Source organism: Xyrauchen texanus, chromosome 45 (genome assembly GCF_025860055.1).
Source record: "Xyrauchen texanus isolate HMW12.3.18 chromosome 45, RBS_HiC_50CHRs, whole genome shotgun sequence".
In the NCBI taxonomy this organism is placed as follows: Eukaryota; Metazoa; Chordata; class Actinopteri; order Cypriniformes; family Catostomidae; genus Xyrauchen; species Xyrauchen texanus.
Window position 1 is genome coordinate 9,089,422 of NC_068320.1, and position 21,503 is coordinate 9,110,924.

Here is a 21,503-nt window from a genome sequence, read left to right on the forward strand (position 1 = left end):
GTTGCCATGGTCTTCAACTGCTAGTCGTTAGTTATATAGCACAGACTGCGCATGCGCAGGAGGATGCGGCGTTGAGGCCGTTCAGTATGGGGGAGGGTGTTTCTCTATATTGGATGAAGACGTCTGGTCGAAAAGAAACAGTACTGTACCCGTTCAACTGTGTGATACTTGTTTATTACATATAATAATGGGCAGCAGTCAATTCTTAACTGTTTTATATTTGTAAATATTTTTATTTTGTCTCAACAAGAACTTGAGAGACGAATGAAAACTAAACAATGCAAAAATACAGAGACGTATGCACAAATCACAAATAAAAAATTGGGTTGTCTGCAGCCAACTTTTTTATTACTCTCAGCAGATGTTTGTGTTTAAACTGCTGGTCATCTCAAACAGTTACCTTGAGCATATTTTAACAAAAAAAACACACTGCTTGTATAAAGGGTTACATAACAGATATGCAGCTTACTGTTTTGGGTCCTTACAAGTAGGTGTTCATATTCAACTATAGTAGACATTGACTGGCGTAGGCTGCTTCCTGATTTGTTTTCTTACAATTCTTGCAACTCTTTTTTTTTATGATTTTAAATTTGTTTGACATTTTGTTACCTACACTGGCTAAAGGGTTGCATTAAAAAGGAAACATATAGGGATAACTTCCACTTCAGCATCCTATAATGAGAACATTATTTTTCCTCCTACACACATAGATTTCAGTGTCAATGTTTAATTTGATCATTTAAAGTATGTGGGTTAAAATGGTTTTCATAAAACCAGTATTTCTAAGGTTGAGAATTTCTATGCAAGAGTACAAAAGTTATAAACCATGAATTTTGGAATCGATTCCGACTTAAGACTAATTTTATTGATTCTTTAAAACGAAAAGGGGGAAGCAGTGTGAAAGCTTTAAAAAAACCTTGCAATATTGAGTGTGCTTGATAACTATTTGTGATTGATTGAATGAATTGCAATTTAATTTTCTATTAATAATATAGGGTAATTCTAATACATTTGTATTTGTATGCACATCCCAATGCAATGCTTCAATCCCATATTACGAATATATGGGAAGGTTGGCTGAGCCTGTATTGCAATGAACTACCACAGATAATGTTAAAAGCAGTATTCTGCCTAAATATTTAAATTCAATGTCACCACTCATTGGCTTCTCTGGATCTGTGGTAGTTCATTGCATTCTACTACTGTGTATATATTTTTATATACCCTTACCCTTATTGTATGTGTATTCTATATTGTGTGTATTGTTTACTGTACATTGTATATTGTGTTGTGTAAGTATGTATACATTTGTTATGTAAATTGTTGTGTAAATATGTTGTTTATTGTAATTGGTACTGCTATGTTATTCGGAACTGCACACAAGACTTTCACCTACTGTTGCACTTGTGTACACAGTAGTGTGACAATAAAGTGATTTGATTTGATTATGTAGTAGTTTGGAGGTTGAGGAAATAAACACAATCTGAACATTTTACCAAAGTCAATTTCAAGGCAAGTCAGCCACTCAGCAGCCATCTTGGGAATGCTCCCAGGCAGCTATTTTCTATGGATACAAGTGGAATAAAAGTGCAGCTTGAGAGTGCAGCTATTTTTCAGGTCGGTCCAGCTAACGAGCACATGCGTTCTCAAGGTAACTGACCGCCGATGTCTCCATCTAAAAAGGCGATTGTCTCCTTTACCTGTAAGGCGGGACTTCCATTTCTAAATCCGCCATATTGAGTATTTCAATTTCTCCCATTCATTTTAATACAAGTGCTCCATCTTAGGCTAAATAGTCTCTGATCTCACATCCTGAGTGAAAACTGATTCCCATGAGCGGAATCGAATCCCAACACCTCTGAATCAAAGAAACTATTCTTTCTGGAATCGACTCCCAGCCCTACTAAACATTTGTTTTTCATAGAAGATGTAAATGCATAGTGGTGCTTGCATAGTAAAAACATCACTTTTACTATTGCTCATATTTAGGGTTAGGGGAACACTATAAAAAAATTTACCATGTAACTCATCCCACATCATTTGTGCCCCAGACATGAATGATGCCTTAAGCCTCAAATTTTGTGACTTTTTAAGGAGAGTTGATTCATATCAAATGACCAGAGGTGCAACCCAAACCGCACACTTCTATGCCATTTTGTAGTTTAAGTAGTGTGAGTGGTATGTTTACACTGAAAATGCAACAAAAAGAAGTGTACTACAAGTACCCGGATGATTCACCCAGGAATGATGGACACTTCATGCATTCAGCGCTCATGGCTTGGTGAACATAGTGGAAAAGGCGGATTTACCTGGCTGCCTTGCTGGTCTGTCAAAACAATTGTAAATAATGGAGAATGTAGCAACTGATGAAACTTCAGTGAAGACAGCACCAAACTCACACCGATCGTGAGTTGAATGATTTACCATCACCCCATGCTGTGTGAATATGTTCATTATTTTAGATATAAGTGTTGATCTGAGTGGCAACACGTCATGTGAGATTGAAACGCCACTTCCATCAGCTGTTAAATGGCAAATGCTTCCGTGTAAAAAATAAATAAATGTTAAGTGTTCCATTTGAGATTATACTACACTTCAATTCATACTACTAAAATTCAAAGTGCAGTGTATAGCCATACTCACTTATCACTTTATGAGATAAACCTGTACACCTACTTATTTATGCGATAATCTTATCAGCCAATTGTGTGGCAGCAGTGCAATGCTTCACTTAATGTTCACATCAACCATCAGAATGTGGAAAAATGTGATCTCAGTGATTTCAACTATGCCATAATTGTTGGTGCCAGACGGGCTGGTTTGAGTATTTCTGTAACTGCTGATCTTCTGGGATTTTCACGCACAACAGTCAATAGAATTTACTCAGAATAGTGTCAAAAACATAAAACATCCAGTGAGTGGCAGTTCTGTGCATGGAAATGCCTTATTGATGAGAGAGGTCAACAGAGAATGGCCAGACTGGTTCAAGCTGACAGAAAGGCTACGGTAACTCAGATAATCACTCTGTACAATTGTAGTGAGCAGATTAGCATCTCAAAATGCACAACACGTCAACCCTTCAGGTGGATGGGCTACAACAGCAGAATACCATGTCGGGTACTTTATTAGGACCACAGTATTCATAATAAAGTTCTCAGTGACTGTATATTGTAAGTACATGGTCCATCATTTGGGACATCACAGAATTGGGGTTTTAACTTGGACTAGTGAATAAACAAATAGCAACCATCATAGCACGTTTTACATAGGCAAGCAGCACTCATATTCTCTTTAGAAAAAATAATATCCTAGTTCACTTTGGAATGCTCCTTTACTCTTGAGTTTCTCTTAAAATAAGACACTATAATTGTTCATCCAAGTGTAATTTATCTATTTATCAATTAATTTGTCCCGTTCACTCGACCAAGCCTTTAAGCTAACTACTCCACAGTGAGCTGCAGACTCATGTTTGTGATGTGATGAGAAGAATGCGCGCAACCGATAGACGCGCATGAACTCTCTCTCTCTCTCTCCTCCCCGCGCGCCCCTGAGGTTTTGCTCCGGGAAACCCCGCGGAATGGAGAGGCGGAGCGCGCAGTGACAGAGAAACGGGCGGGGTGAGTGGGGGGAGGCGGAGTCACGGCAGTTCTGCCAGGGCCGCCATTTTTCACAGGGAAAAGAGACAGGAGCGAAGGGATCCAGTTTCTAACTGTCGGCACAGACAGGGACAACATTATCGGGTCTAAACAGACCAAAACTATACGTTTGAATTAGAGGAGCACGGGGCACGCGAGGCGCAATTCAAGTGCAAAACTGTGCCGCGATTTGAAAAGCGTTGCTACACATCCGCAGTGGAGAGCGTAGTATTGTTTTGGTTGTGTGGTAGATCAGGCGGCGGGGTCTCATCCGAGTCCCCTGTGTCTTTATTCACAGTTATTACAGTGACCATCTACGGTAAGTACCTGTTGAAATCCTACAGCTATCCGTTTGTTGATCACACGGGCTTGTTTAATGCCAGCGGTTCATGTGTTTGGCTAACTGACTTGCTGGTCCCATCCTTATGTGGATGCTCAAACTGTGGCTCTTATGGACTGGTGTTGGTTCCTTTGAAAACGAGATGTAATTACAAGGTTGTAAGTGCATCTAGCAGTCCGCCTTTTGCTGTTTAAATCCCATCTGTCTGGTAGCAAAGAAGGGAAATCCGAGCAGTGTGTGTGTTATGACTTAATTTAGCAGCTAAGGTGGCTAACTGGCTCACACCCACCATTTAATGCTAAACAAAAGCACTGACCTGAAGTTATAACGCAGTTTTACCATGCTAACAATCAGAAAGATGGCACACAGCACCGTGTTGGGGCTAACGGAAACGAGTTGTCGTTTCTCTGTCGTTGTAAAGCTGCTAGCTCCAAGAGCAAATGCTAGCAAGTTAGCCAACTAAGAAAGAAACGAATCAAGAACAATCTAATTAAAGTCTGGGAATGTGGCTGAATGAGTGTTCCAACCAATCCAGCAGGGCTTGTAATGCTTTATTTTGGGGAAGTGGTGGTTATATCCCACGACATATTGACTCCCAGCTTTTATCTACAGCGTTGAAGATATAAGAATGTTTACGACTATTTACACATGTCTTTGATATGCATTCTTTCGAAAATAGACGTGTTAAATGTTTGAAATGACACGTTGTGCACTGACAGAGCGTCTGGCCGACACTAACAACAGGGCTTTTGTTTACACACCTAAACTCTTGCTAACCATTCGCTATGTTCACTCTTATCCCAATTCCAGCCCACAGTTATACACTTTTTAATGCCTCTTGGTTGGCATTAATAGTTATTTATGACCCACTGCAGTACGATAGATTTTAATCTAGTGTATTTGAACGGGAGTTAATCGTGGATCAGAATATGAAGGGCTGCTAATTTGTTGATTTGGCACACAGTACGTGAACGTGAGCTCTTTCTTAGTTCCCGTCTGATCGCTAAAGCGTGTGTTTTGTGCGGTTGTGTGTTGATCATGAGTGCTGCAGGTGTGGGGGAGGGGTTCGGTTCGTGCTGTAGTCAGACCAGAGCTGCTGCTCAATCTGGACCAGAACCGCGCTGCTTCACGAGGGAGCTGCGCAGTTCCTTCATTCACCGAGAATAAGCCCTCACTCGACGCGTTACGTGTAGAGAGACGCAGGAGTGATATTTATCGCTGTAAATTGAATGCGCAAGTTTACTTTAAGCGACGAGGCTTTCACATCGATGCGCATTAGCATGTAAGGCTAAGGCGTTAGCTTCACTGACTTGATGTTAGGCAGGATGTCGTTGGAGAACTCGAGCCGACGCGATTATTTCCACTTTAGGCACTCGCGTAGGAGGTATTTGGTTTTTCAAGGGCGAATAGAGCAGTTAAAACGCCCGTTTCCTCTCAGATAACCTCGTTAATTTCGAGATGACGCGAGGTTTGGCTAGTCGTCGACTGTCAGAATTGCTAGCTACGCAGAAACGACGAAAACGCTTTCCCTCGCGATAAAAAACACATCGCATTTGACAAGTGAATACTTAAGTATGCGGGAAAAGTCGGTTTCTTGTTATCTGGGACGTTTCCTGTCAAATTTCAGCGAGTCTTCGAGCGCTGTATGTCCTCTCTGGTGCTTTGTGAAAATGGCGAATCGTTGATGTTGTGGTAATGAAAGCCTCCACACCCCTAGATCAGCTCTCACACACTGCAGCGCCAACACACTCACCCACAGGCAAGTGCACAACATTCACCAGAAAAAAAATCAGGCTTTTACCAGTCTGTGTCCATTGCTTTCCAGTGAACTTAACACAAAAATAACTGCATGTGGATGCCAAGCATGGGATAAGCAACACAAATCAACGTGGAATGCCATGGAAGGATTCCCCCCTCAGATCAGGGTTTTCACTGGGTGTCATTGGAACAAAAGTGCTTTTAGCGCACTAAAAAGGAGACTGACATTGGCGAGACGATATATTGGAGTTACATTAAAGAAGAAACATGCTGCAATTTGAAAATAACATTAGGAGATGAACCCCCTCCCCCCATAGTCTTTTGTGTTTCATAGTAACACAAACTCAATCGGCAGAAATAACTAATCTGGTTTCTCTCTAGACTTACAACTTTATCACTTGTCCAATTAAACAAAAGCCATTGCGCACCCCCCAATCAGTTCACATCGTTGCATGCTTTTTTGCGACTTTTTCATTTTGGCATAACCCCCACTCCCTCAAAAAACAATGTCTGTTTCTCAATGTCCGTACTTTTGGTATTCTTACGTTCTTGTGGAATCGTTTGACATCTTCACCCACTTCCAAAAAAGAAAACTGTTAATCTACATATCTTAGCACATCATGCGTTTTGTGTCCTCAAGTCTTCAGAGTTTGCTCTTTCAAGGTAGTTAGACGAAACTTATTTTCACAAGAACTTAAGGGCGAGAACCTGCTCTCGAAAGCATTGAGAAACACTGTATGACTTTGAAGTGTACAGGCATCGCTCTTGTTTGCATCACCTAAAGAATATAACAGGAAATGAATGTTTTGTAAACTCAACCTCACTAACTGTTTCTAATGGTTTCAGTACTGAACCACTCAACAGTAACCGTTTTGGTTTAACCAGCGCACTTAGATGCACACTTTATTTGAAGATGCCTTTGAGTGTATTGCAGTATTGCAAACGATATGGCTGTGTCATGTTTCTCTTATGATTACTGCTCCCTCTCTCTGGTCTGCAGGGAGTTTACAGGTTCAGAAGAATGTGGTTATTCATCAGAGCAGTTTGATGGAATAAACATGGGTAATGAATAAGGTATGATGAGGAAAAAAGGTCATCTTGAGCTTGTATGAGAAGTAAGCGAATGACCGCTCATGCATGAACAGATCGCACATCTTCAGGGGCTTCAGTTATTTTTAGCAGATCAGCCAAGACATCATGCTGGATTTCAGTGCTAATATGTATACACATTTTTTCATTACTTTTGTATTTGGACAACACACTCTCACAGTAAAATCGAAAGGATTCGTAAGACTTTTCTAAATTTGGCTGTTTCACTACAGCCAATGGACATAGTTTCCATAGAATACGTGACAATAGAGATTGCTAAGACATGTGACCAACTGGGCGGCAACGTCATCAGAACGCAAAGAATTATGGGTACTTTGGCCCATTTACATAGGCTGGCATCGCATAGCAGGCTAGTAGCATGAAAATAATAAAAAAATTAGCGTGAAAAACATAATATAATCCTACAAAATGCAGCGGGCTAAAGAAAACATTGTCGGACCATACCGCCTAAAACTATATCCTAATGCAAAGACGAGATATGACGAGAAAATAAAGGGAATCAAAGGACTGGATTCTTACGAGCATAGTGACTGGTCAGGGGAGGTCAACCTGAAAAGGCTGTGTTGTGGTGCTTTTGCAGACAGCCTGAATGTTTGCAGACATGGTTGCTTGCGATAATCAGAACTGTCCTATACAGTGGTTCCATTTAGGTTGCGTGGGATTCAGCAGCGCACCAGCCAGAGAAGAGTTATGGCAATGCGATGCTTGTACATGTCTGTGACTTATCACCCACAACCTACCTCATACATTTCCAGTTATCTTTTCTATGGACTCTTTATAAATGTCTTCATCTAAATGTATTTGCATGTTAAATATGTAAAGAAACTGAAATTAAGTTGGTTGTTACTACCATTTAAGTTATGTAATTGTGTATTGCAATCCAAACTGATTTTGCACAATTCTTCCTTAATACAGATAAAGGAGGCAGAATTTCGTTCAGTCTTTGTGTATTTTATTTACAGAGATGGCTAAACATCATTACATGTGAGAAGTGACATTACAAAATCTTTTGAAAAAAAATAAAAAATAATAATTTACATATTAGATGTGAGCATGGTGTATAATTCTAACACGACGGCTTCACAACAATACTTGGACACATATTGGTCAAAACACAGCACACAATCACAATTTTATCCAGCAAAATCTTATCCTCCCCCTCACAAGGCACCACATATCCCAGGCCCAGTCAGGATCACACTCCAACATTTCATAGGCAGGTTTGCCTGCAAACACAGTCACCAAATAAATAGCTATGTAGCCTAGATGTACAACATTTAAAACTGATTAACGTTACGCTTTAGTACATTGGTAACTTAAGCTCATTTTCTAGCCATTTCATGCTAGTTAACGGTTAACATTGGCCTAACGTCAAATCTAATGGTCTGGTTAAATCAAACAAAACATGCTGGTTATTTGCCCACAACATAACATTTACAATTACTCTCTGTAATTTAACTTTGTGAAAATGCTTTGAACACACCATCATGTGTGGTGGACTGTTATCGAAGGTAATCTTGGGCCACCTTACTGCTACTATCCATGCCATTCGTCGCACTTTTTGTCACCTCTGAAACATGGCTTGTACTATTATTTTTCCACGCTGGAAAACGATAAAAGGATTTTCCGTTATTAAGCTTTATGCCACTTCTATCGTGAGAACGACTATTGCAGTTTATAACACAGCACCTTGAACACTGCGTTCTTCCCTCCATGCAATCAAGTCTGGCGCCTTCTGTTTGTGCCGCGGATTCCCAAAATGCTTTGCGTTCACCACTGGTAATACGTCACGATGACGTCACATTAGCAATCTCTATTACTTGCTTTGCTTCACACAACAGCTTCCTATCATGTTTACACACTTTACTGATTGGTTAGGTTTAGATAAAGGGTTTGGATAAGGGCATAATATTAATAAGCATGTCCTTGATACCTCATGTGTGGAACTCTGAATAATCTGATTATAATATTTATAATATTTATAAATTTTATTATAACATATTAAATTCTTTATTTAGGGCCCTTTCTCATTAATTATTGGTAGGCTTATATGCGATTAATTGTGATTAATGAATCGGCACATGTATTTACTTTGGTTAAAATGTAATTGATTGACTGCCCTAGTTAATAATACACCATTTAAAAAGTTTAGCCATATAGACATGTTAACTTGATTTTAGTGTGATAAAATTGTTTACCGGCTTTGTCGTAATGACAACAAAGTTGTAATATTGGATCTAACTTTACACTGATATGGTTGGTAAGCGATTTTATCACACTAAAATGAAACAGTGTTTTTTTATGTTTATTCTCCCATTCACTATCATTGTAACCACAATAGCTGTTTTTTTTTTTTTTTTTTTTTTTAAATGAATGAAAAAAATGTTTATGGTCACCAACATATGCTGTTGTAACATTCCGTTAAAATTTAGTCTGGTAGAAATTTGAACCCTGCCCTGTGGCCTTGTGCACATGTTGAATTGGGTTTTTTTGGTGGCAGATTAAATGCTTTGAAACTTGAAGGGTCAAACTGTCAGATAAAAGCTTTGATTTGCTTATTTCCCCTTTGACTTTGACAAAGACCTCCCTTCCCAAGTTCTCCTCACATCCACAGGCTGTGGCAGAGGCCTGCCTGTGTTGATTCATGACTTTGTGGAAAGTTTCCTGCGGTCCACCCATGTAACTGAGGAAACAAATTATTTGAAGTGTATGTGTGGGAGAAAGGGGTGGTACAAGACCTCATCAGATTTGTATACATGGTCTTTCATCAAGAGAAATTGCTCACTCGCTCACTTTGTTAACCAAAGAGCATGTTTCCATAATTTTGGCATTAGGATCATGTTTGAGAATTTTTTTCCATAATAAAACCAAAGGTGTCACTCCAATGGCTTTTTTAAAATTCCAAATCTGCATATATCATGTAGTAGCCATAGAGCATGTTTAAATGGATAATCTTGCAGGGTTTTCTTAAAAGGATAGTCTCCAAAAAATGAAAATTCTAATAATTTACTCACCCGCATGCCATCCCAGATGTGTATGACTTTCTTCTGCTGAACACAAACAAATATTTTTAAAAGAATATCTCAGTTCTGTTGGTCCATACAATACAAGTGAATGGTGGCCAGAAAGTTGAAGGTCCAAAAAGCACATAAAGGCAGCATAAAAGTAATTAATATGACTATAGTGGTTCAAATTCATATCTTCAGAAGGGATGTGATAGGTGTGGGTGTGAAACAGATCAATATTTCAGTCCTTTTTTATTGAAAATTCTCCTTCCTGCCCAGTAGGTGGTGATCTACACAAATAAGATGATTTTCCAAAAACAAAAGAATGTGAAATTTGAAATTTATGGTAAAAAGGAGTTAAATATTGATAGGATTCTGCACGTTCTGGTTACATTTTGACATCAGTAGACCAGGGTTTCCGTTGTCCGGTAATTACCGGACATTGGCCGGTAAAAAAATTAAATGTCCGACAAAATTAAATCTCTCCGGTCAAATTGTCCGATTAAAATTGCCTAATAATCCCGTCCCCCTAACACAATCTGAATTTGAGAATAAGCCTAAAATGTATAAAGCAAAAATACACCGATCTCTTGCTATGTTATAAAGGAACAGGCTCTATCGTTTGAAAGTTATGAAACAACATCGCATGCGCACGCCTAAAACGGCTGCAATATAGACCTAAACAACGAACGATTGAGTGAGACGTTTCAAATATGGCCAGGCCCAGGCAGACTAGCTTTAAAAGCTTTTTTCAGAGGCCAGATGATGGTGAATCAGGAACATCTCATTATAGATAGATCAGTGCTTCTAATCCGCGCATTCGTGCAGTTTTTTTCTCTATCATCAAAACTGAATAGCCTATGTTCATCAGTGCATGGTTACATATCAAGCAGGGACACGTTTGTGTGCATTTTATTTTGTGATTTCACGGAATTAATAGAGAGTCTCCGCAACGGCGATAGATTGAAACGCAGCGTCCTAGTGAAGATTGCGCAACTTCGCGCAGCGCATCGTCCATGCAACTGATAGCAGCGGACACGAGCGCTCAGCTTGATTTCAAAAACAACAGATTTTAGCGCTAGATCTCTTATTTAATAACGGACTAAATGAATGATCTGCTAGTTAACTGGAGATGTTTTATTTATTTGTATTAGGTACATCCGTGCCTCAATGTTTCAAAAAGTGAATGTGTGTGAAACCACAGTAAAAAACGCCGACATCGGACGTTCATGTTTTTTTTCGTCTATTTGAAAGTTAAGCTAATAATAATATGTTGCATTCTATACGGCCTGATTATGTCATTTTTTAAGTTACATAGACTGCCTCCAGTTTTCCTCAACTTGACTAATTAAGAGGCGATATATTTGACCGGCATATCATCAAAATGTCCGTAAAACGAAACCTCTGCCGGTCACTTTGACCGGCACCATTTTTTTCTAGCGGAAACTCTGCAGTAGACATCATGATGAGAGAACAAGCTGATTTTTGGTAGTTTTGTTTTTTCTTGGCTGTGCTTTTCAACAGGGCCATCTTGTATTGTAAGACCGGCTGTCTGTGGTGCAAACTTTGGCAGCCACGGCTGAATTAATGGTCTGAGACATTTGCCAACCACATGCTTCGACCCCCTTTTCCCTTTTGACACCATGTTTCTGTGGAACCTGACAGTTCGGCTAAGCCTCAAGATGGCAACATAAAGACAGATTTTTTCTCATCGCTGATCGTTTATCAAATCATTTTAAGTTTGTATCACACCAACTATGTGTGGGGGAAAAAGCTCTCCCTTGTTGAAACAATTTGTGGCTGAGCTTGCATGCAGATATTGAGAAAAGCAGACCATGTACATTGCAAGCTGTGGATTTCTGACAGGCGTTTCCTGTAGGTAAGGGTCCAATCGTTGGCATTTAGTGGTGTGACATCACTTAGAGGCTGAGCAGCTGTATGAGGTAGATGGAACATCAGCCTACACGCTTCAACACGGGGTACACCTCCGACAGCAACATTAGAGAGCAGTGATCCATGCAAAGAATGGAGCTTGAATGTGCCAGAAAATCGTGGTTTGCTGTTCTGTTGCAAAAACCTGGTTTTAACAGGGTTTAGAGAATGTTCCAGATTCAATACAAGTTAAGCTCAATTGACAGCATTTGTTGCATAATGTTGATTACAACATAAACACATTTGAATTGTTACTCATTTATATATATAGGCCTATAAAAAATGCAGTAACCATAAGGCACTTGCAGTGGAAGTGAATGGGTTGAAAACGATAAAGAGTAGTACTATCACTCCCTTGTTTGTCCCGATAGTGGAAACGAGTCTATTGACTTATATTAAGTGCCTTATGGGAACATTATTTTTTTTTTATGTTCGTAAACAAGGGACAGTCAAAATATATTTTTGTGGTAAACAGCATTATGCCACAAATGCTGTTGATTGCGCTTAACGTAATATTGAATATGGAACATTCCCTTAAATGCAACACAATGTTGCAAACAAATGCTTAATGAAAAAGGGAAGACCTGTGCTTTGATTTTATATAATGTAGTATCATATAAAAATTAGCCTTACAAAATACACTTCCTCAATTACTTTCACTTGCCTAACCTTACTAAAAATTAGACGTAACTGAATTTAATATTTTCTACTCCATTTCAGACATGCAACATGCATTAACAGTTTGGCAGCCACAGTATCATCCAGTATTTTCACCGTTAGGTTGTCATGTCACACTTGCATCCTTGCCAATGCTGTGTGTGTGCCTCACTGCGCATTGGTGACTTGGAGCGGTGTTTGTGAGGCTATGGCCAGTGTCTGTTTGCTCTCTGTGTTGACAGAGGGATGGAGAAGTGCAGTCCCCTTCAAGAGAGACAGAGGTTAGAAAGAGAGAGACAGGCAGGTGGCACTGAATAGCAGTCTTAGGTGATCTGTCATCGCATTGCGCACACATACACTGAGGATACACATATGCAGCAAAAACATTAACAAACATGGTCTATTCAGAGCAATAGTCATCAGTAAAATATTCTGATTGCTTTGTATTGCTCCAGAGATGTCAGGAAGACTGTTAGCCAATCACCTTTCACTGCATTTTTTTTTCCATACAATGAAATTAAGTAAATTACAGAATTTCCCATTTTGAGTGAAATATCCCTTTATGTATGTTGGTTGTTCTCAGTGACTAGCCAGTTCCACCGGGAGGCCTGTTAATGCCATAACGTCACGTGAGGGATGTGCAGGGAGGAGGCTCAGGTAACCTGTTTTTGTTCTGCTGGCTGTAACCGAGCTCTCTCAATGGGTCTTACCAACACAACAGGTGTCCTGTAGAATACAGTAGACAGGCAAAGGGTGCAGCAGCATATCCTACTCATCTGAATGCGTTAGTGTTTGTGTGTTTGGGAATCATCAGAAATTTCTATAAACCAAATTTCTTAACAAACAAGAAATGTTATAGCATATTTAATTCATGCATTTATTCTTTAATACAATTCCATTGATTGCAACCAAATGTGTGCACTTTAACTTCACATTTTCATATAAGGGTCAATGACGTATAAGGATTTTCAACAGGCCAGTTTTAAAATGACCAAAATAAGGATATCTATTGCAATTGTTCAAACATTAAGAATGTTGTGGACACATAAATTCATATTAAAAAATTTAATTAAGTGATTTTAGTGTTTTTTCATCTAGATGAATTCGCCGTGGCCTAGAAAAATGTCATGTGGTGCGACCGTGATTTATCTTAAAATTCATAAATTTTCCTTAACCTGAATAACATTTTTAACAAGTTCTCAGTAATATAAAGTGTTAAGAAATAATTGATTTGCATTTGTTGTGATTTTTTTATAAATAATGATCTCATATTTTTGTTCTTCAATGTCACAGTCACCTTCTTAAATGTAAATAAAGCCTTATTTTTCCTGTAAATCACATAAAACTGATAAAAATGTTTAACAAATATCATTCACTTAAGCATACTGTATCAGTGATTAATATTTGAGTCACATAAATTAAATATTTTATTTTGAATTGAATACAGTAATTGCTAGGTTTGGTCGCACCACATGATGAGTGGTCGCTCCAAATGACACGAAGACCTCATATAGTCACAAATATATTTAAAGAGATCAATAAATTATAAATTCCATACAAAAAATAGATTTAAAACCGGTTTTATTAAAATTTCACAGAATTTTCATGAACACAAACATTTCATAAACATTTTTTTTTTTTCTAAAACTCATCACAAACATTTATAAGTGCAGCACACATTCATGGCTTTGTTTTGAACATTTCATTTAACTTGACAATCATCATGTTACTGATGGGTATTTGGAATGTCCACGTGAAAGTGAGGAACATGGTGTTAACTGCAAGCATTTAATAAACCCAGTTATTTCTGAACTTTGCCCAATCTTGACTTCTCAACTTAGAGTAGCGTGAGGTTGCTGGCTCAGGTTCTGAGATGACAGCATGAACATCTTTTTTACAGTAGAAAATGACATCTGGAGTTTGTGGCCACATGAATAAGTTCTTTTCACCCACCTGCCGCATGGAGCTAACCTGGACTTCCTCTCTAACAACCTCAAGGACCTGGCCTGCATATGGAAGATCATCATAGGTTACGATCACAAACTTGCCACTCAAGTCTTGAAGACTAGCTTGTTCCCTTGGAGGCTCAGGTGCGCTTGAGGGATCCTCAGTGTGCCACATGGTGTCCCTCAGGTCTACTTTCACTGGCTGGTAACATAGGCATGTCTTCATTTCGGCATGCTTGCAGAAGCATGACACCTCCCTATGACTAATTTGTGCAGCTTGTGAAGACAAAACCTGGTGTATCTTTAAGGTGCCCCTCACAGCCATCAATTTGCCTGGAATCAGCTCATCATACTTTTGAATGCTCTCTTCGCTTATCCAATGGTGAGTAATAGTTGACCCTGATTTTTTTGGCCAGCATCTCATACAAGTCCAGTGGAGTCTGCAGCTCGCCTCCTCGTTGAACGCAGAGATCTGCATCCCTCTTTACGGCACAGCCAATGCCATCCGGGGCACCCTTTCCATGGGACTTTTCTGAATAATTCCATGTAACATGCTTGAACCCAGAAAGGAAAGGCACAGTACTAAGGAGGTAAAAGTTTGCTTTGTTCCTGTACTGTGTAACGGGTCCATCACTGATTATGTGTAGAACTGTAATCTGTGGGCAGGTTCCCCGAAACTCTTTCAGTATGGGCTACAGGATTGCCCACACTGCCCGCTCATGATGGCGGAGGCTGTCTGACAGTGTTGCATTTGGTGCCATGGACTGTGTAGAGGACAGAAGTGTGTATTGTGGCCTGCTTTCGGCTGCCTCCAAAATGATAAGCTTGTATTTCTGTACTCACCTTGCAGGCATAGTTTTCCAAAAAATCAATGTGAAGAACAGTTTCAAATTCAGTTAGATTTTGTTTTAGGTCACAAAACTGTTCTGTTTGGTGGATCCAGTTGAATTGATGTTTTTCTAAAGCTTCTAGCTTTTTGTTGAACAGCTCTTTTAAGTTTTAAGTATGTTTTAACATACCTTTCTCTTATCATAGCAAGGTACTCCGCTCTTGCTTCAGGGTCAGAATTAATATGGCGAGCGCTTTTTACTTTGCTTGGCAGTGCAAATCTTGTGGTAAAATAGATGAAAACAGTTATAAATATATAAATACATAAATAAACAATGAATGCATAATTACCAAAGTGAAATTACATTCTCTAAATTATATTTTTGTATTTTTCTCATGATATTGTACAAAGATAAAACATAAACCATTGTGTCTTAAATATTAGAAAAAATTACTAAAATGACTGCATAAATGTCTATTCCAAATAATACTAAAATAAAGTACTTTACGTATATAAATCATTAATTGAATATAAAAGCACAAAAACTGCCAATCTAGGACATATATCTATCATGGAAAACACTCTGCAATGGTCGCACCACATGATATTTTCAAGTTCAGTTCAAATTTACAGGCACAGAATTATCCACCTAAATTAAACAAGCTAGCTTCCCACAAAAAGTTATTATGAAAGTTATAATCAAAGTATATATTTGTAGAAAAAGAATAATATTCAATGTTTTTTTGAGGTCATACCACATGATATCCAAATGTGGCAACTACATACCAGCCGTTAAAAATGAACTTTTTTTCCAAATTTGTGAGAGAGTTACAAACCTGCTTGCTGCTTCCATGGGTCCTTGGCAAACTGGTACATCATGCAACTTCCAGTCTTTGAATGGATTTCAACATAAAAGTCCCAAAGTGGTCGTTTCTTGATGGTCGCACCACATGATATTTCATAAAACCGACACCATCGGACAAAGTTTGTTTGTATATTATGATGGAAATATAAATACAAATGCTTTGCAATTTTGTTCAGGACTACAAAACACTTTGGAAATAATGCCGAATAGGGCATAAAATAAATTTTAATAAATTTAGAGTCATTTCAAAGATGTTTTCAAAACCGCAGTCATGGCCGGACGGTCGCACCACATGATATTTTGACACTTTAAATACCAGAACAATTACAAATAAATAAAGGTTTTTGAAAAGTTAAAGTGAGTACATATAATAGAGAGGTACTACATATATATGGTATCGTTTTATGCATTTAAACCTTTTTTTAACTGAAAAAAATGCAGTTGGACAGAAAATTTAGGCGTCACGTCATTGACCCATAAACAACACTGTTCTGAAGTGTAACATGATATAACAGTAAGAACAGCGCTCCAGACTAAAACAATAACTTGCGAGCCATTAAGGAGCCAAATTAAAGAATTGTTTGATTTAGAGGAGGCCTGAAATTAAATCATAAAAATCTTAAATTCTGTTTTGAGGAAGAAAGACTCATATATCTTGGATGGCCTGAGGGTGAGTAAATTATCAGCAAATAAATTTTTTTGGGTGAATTATTCCTTTAAGGCCAGGTATACTTCCTTTTTGTGCATTCTCGATAGGAACGTGCCCAGCGGACATCGTCCCCTTTCTGAGTATACTTTTCTGACTGCAAACGAATAGGAATGCAGACGACGTGCACAGACGAGGACTGCATGCGCGAGTCAAGAAAAACTAGGCGGCGTGCGGTCAAGCCATGCGGCTGTGGTGATGTACTTTGGCCTTTAGTGGTGTTGACCGTTCATCTGGCCTGTGGCACTATTGTGACAGATTCATACTAATGCACACATTCCTAGATAGACATACTCTAACACGCTGTCTTAATTTGGTTGAACATTTAAAAAGCTATCATATACATCCCTGCAGTCATGAGTTTTAATCCAGGGTTTGCTGAGTGACTCCAGCCAGGTCTCCTAAGCAACCAAATTGGGCTGGTTGATTGGGAGGGTAGAGTCACATGGGGTAACCTCCTCGTGGTTGCTGTTAGTGGTTCTCGCTTTCAGTGGGGCACGTGGTACGTGGATCTCAGATAGTAGCATGAGCCTCCACATGCTGGGAGTCTCCGCGGTGTCATGCACAACAAGCCACGTAATAAGATGTAAGGATTGACTGTCTCAGAAGTGGAGGCAACTGAGACTTGTCTTCTGCCACCCGGATTGAGGTGAGTAACAACGCCACCACGAGGACGTAGTAAGTAGTGTAAATTGGGCATTCAAAATTGGGGAGAAAAAGTAGCATATACAGTTGAAGTCAGAAGTTTACATACACTTTAGCCAAATACTTTTAAACTCAGTTTTTCACAATTCCTGATATGTAATCGTAGAAAACATTCACTATCTTAGGACAGTTAGGATCACTACTTTTTTTTTTAAGAATGTAAAATATCAGAAAAATAGTAGAGAAAAGTAGAGATTTATTTAAGCTTTTATTTCTTTCATCATGTTCCCAGTGGGTCAGAAGTTTACATACATTTTGTTAGTATTTGGTAGCAATGCCTTTAAATTGAGTTAAATGTTTTGGGTAGCCTTCTATCAGCTATTCTCAATAAGTTGCTGTAATTTTAGCCCATTCCTCCAGACAGAACTTGTGTAACCGAGTCAGGTTTGTAGGCCTCCTTGTTCGCACACGCTTTGGATTGAGGACCGGATTGAGGTTAGGGCTTTGTAATGGCCACTCAATACCTTGACTTTGTTGTCCTTAAGCCATTTTGCCACAACTTTGGAGGTAAGCTTGGGGTCATTGTCCATTTGGAAGACCTATTTGCGACCTAACTTTAACTTCCTGGCTGATGTCTTGAGATTTTGCTTCAATATATCCACATCATTTTCTTACCTCATGATGCCATTTATTTTGTGAAGTGCTTCAGTCCCTCCTGCAGCAAAGAACCCCCACAGCATGATGCTGCCACCCCCATGCTTCACAGTTGGGATGGTATTGTTCAGCTTGCAATCCTCACACTTTTTCCTCCAAACATAATGATGGTCATTATGGCCAAACGGTTAAATTTTTGTTTCATCAAACCAGAGGACATTTCTCCAAAAAGTAAGATCTTTGTCCCCATGTGTTGTTGCAAACTGTCATCTGGCTTTTTTATGGTGGTTTTAGAGCAGTGGCTTCATCTTTGCTGAGCAGCCTTTCAGGCTATGTTGATATAGGACTCGTTTTAATATAGATGCTTGTCTACCTGTTTCCTCCAGCATCTTCACAAGGTCCTTTGCTGTTGTTCTGGGATTGGTTTGCACTTTAAGCCCCAAACTACGTTAATTTCAAGGAGACAGAATGCGTCTCCTTCCTGAGGGGTATGATGGCTGCATGGTCCCATGGTGTTTATGCTTGCCTACTATTGTTTGTACAGATGAACGTGGTACCTTCAGACATTTGGAAATTTCTCCCAAGGATGAACCAGACTTGTGGGGGTCTGAAATTTGTTTCTGAGGTCTTGGCTGATTTCTTTTGATTTTCCCATGATGTCAAGCAAAGAGGCACCGAGTTTGAAGGTAGGCCATTAGTTAAATCCACAGGTAAACTTCCTATCAGAAGCTAATTGTCTAAAGATTGACATCATTTTCTGGAATTTTCCAAGCTGTTTAAAGACACAGTTAACTTGGTGTATGGAAACTTCTGACCCTCTGGAATTGTGTTTGTCAATTATAAGTGAAACAATCTGTCTATAAACAATTGTTGGAAAAATTACTTGTCATGCGCAAAGTATATGTCCTGAATTATTTGCCCAACTAATTTTAAATCTGTGGAGTGGGTAAAAAATTTGTTTTAATGACTTTAACCTAAGTTTACGTAAACTTCTGACTTCAACTGTAGTTGTTTGCTAATCAGCTGAGGCGAGTGACATCATTGGTCATATTGTTTGTTTCAATTGTGTTGTGCTTGGTAGCCACTCCCCCCACAGTGAAATCTCATTTGTCAAATCCTGTTTCAAATCAATTCATTGTGGACACATATTTCTTGTCGCTAGAAACGTGTCACATGTTGACACTTCAAACAAAAATGGTCCTTTTTAAATTTGATCAAAGCTGTTGAATCAGACTGAAATTGTACCAGTCCATTATTTGTGAAGTTGGCCTAACAGCATACAGTATGTGTCTGTAGCTAGGCTTTGTCCAGCATGTATACACTTTAATCGGACACAATTGGGTTTGGGATTGTATGCTTACTCAAAAAGACAGAGGGGATGTGTATTTAACTTATTTGTCATCCTTCCTTAAATATATGATTATGCATTATCATGTATACTTAGACTGTAGCTCAACTACGCAAAAACCCACTGTAGCTCCATTATAACTGTGCATGTGAACATACTGTTTGTAGTGGGTAATGATACTACAAAAACAAATTAACAAGGTGGAAGAAAATTTGACTTCATCTGCTTGATGGTTTGCATTTCAGTTTTTTTTTCTTTTGGAGAATGCATATAACAACGAAGAACACACTCTGATATACAGTGGTTGTGCATCAATGATTTTGTTTGTCGTCAGTCATCCTTATCTAATTTAAGAATGTCAAGTGCCTCCTCTCAGACTATGGTTGAGGTGCACTCTGGCCAAATGCTTGGCAGACTCTAGTGCAGGAGCTATTAACCTCATTATCGTTTGTTAGAGAGGCCAACATAAAAAAACAGGCCCAGGACATATCCGTAGCAATGAATATTTGTGTAATGTTCAGTAATAATGTGTAATGTTTTAAGGCATTTCTCCCTGTCTCCTTTTTTAGAGCTGGGTATTGAGACAGATTTCCCAATTTTATTGCGATTTGATTGCGATACTTGTTAATTAAAATGTAATGTAAAATATTACAAGTATGACATGTATGAAAAATTATATTTAGTTAACAAGAAAGATTTCAAAATAAGTGACTAAGTTGGCTTTTTATAAAATGCGCTCAAGTTATTATGTCTTCGACTGCAAGAAGACTGAGCCGGTGCAGTCATCCTCAGCGTCCTCCTGCCACAGAGCTTCCTTCAACATGCCCACCACACGAGTCCTTCTCCAAACTACTGATGAATGCAACGGCGCTATGACTGGGACAACGACAGGTAAGGTTAACATTTAGCAAACAAACCAACAAACAAAATCGGCTAACTTGTAGTGGTACATAATTGTGTACTTTTTAAATTAACGTTTCTGTGCGTGGTGACATAGTCCTATAAACTGGGACATACATAACGTTAGATACTGTTTGGATGTATGGCTATAGATAGCTAGCTAAATCGATGCTAAAAATGCTTTAAGGTTGACAGTAATGGCACTTTTCCACTGCACGTTACAGTTTGACTCGCCACAACTCTACTCGCTTTATGTTTCTGAGCTTGCATTTCCACTGCAGTTTAGTGCCACCTCAACGTGGGAGTGATTATAGGCTGATCGTCATAGTTGTGCTGCCTTTTCTACCGTGACATCATCTTAAACGCGACACAAACTGACCAAAACAATAACATGACCGTTAGCTACTAGCTCATTGTGCTGCATAAAGCAGTTGTTGCATGGTGATATTACACAAGTGTAACAGTTAAATTGGCCTGGTTGTGTTATAAGCAAGCTTTATGTAGCTGGTCAACTAAATAAAGTGAAGCTTTCAAGCAGAGTATAGAGTTAACATATAGAGTATCCCTCCCATTGCTCTGTGGTCTAAATAGCATCAATTTGGTCGAACCCCTTCCACTTTTCCTTGATGGTTCTATAGTTGTTTTTTTTTTACTTTTCCCTATTCTGTTGGTAGGTCCGGTGGTAGCTGTGTGCGGCCAACAGCTGATACCCTTCCTGAGAGACCTTTTCGTTTCGCTCATCGCCAACAAGTGGATTGGCTGAACCTCGTTTATTGACCACAGCGTGGTTTTACGCTCAGCCTTTTTTTTTTCACAATTCGAAAGTCGCATGAACAAATTATAAATTTATCGCTGTTGCTAACTTTAAAACTACCGGGTTTATGTCGTGTGTCGGAAATCCAGTGACGCTGGTAGTGACGAGTCTCCCTGACCAATCAGTGATCTTCAGGATTTTGACGTCACATTTAGTATCGGCTCGGCTCGCTTGGAACCTCGACCGAGGTGGTACTAAAAAAGTATCAGATACCAGGTACTGTCCACAGTGGAAAACCCCAAAAACGCAAAAGAAAGAATCGAGTTGAGTCGAGTTGTACCATGCAGTGGAAAAGCCCCATAACTGATCAAGTTTAACTCACATTAAACTAGTTATCTTGTTAAGCCGTACTTATCCTT

At 39.0% G+C, this 21,503-nt stretch overlaps 1 protein-coding gene across 1 annotated transcript in view; it reads left to right on the plus strand.

Annotated features, from left to right (window-relative positions):
• Positions 1-3,661: 3,661 nt before the first annotated feature.
• Positions 3,662-21,503, plus strand: part of LOC127637776 (inactive histone-lysine N-methyltransferase 2E-like) — a 60,380-nt gene continuing 42,538 nt past the window's right edge. The window contains 1 exon segment of the mRNA XM_052119038.1: positions 3,662-3,954. The gene's annotated coding sequence lies outside the window, so the exon portion shown is untranslated.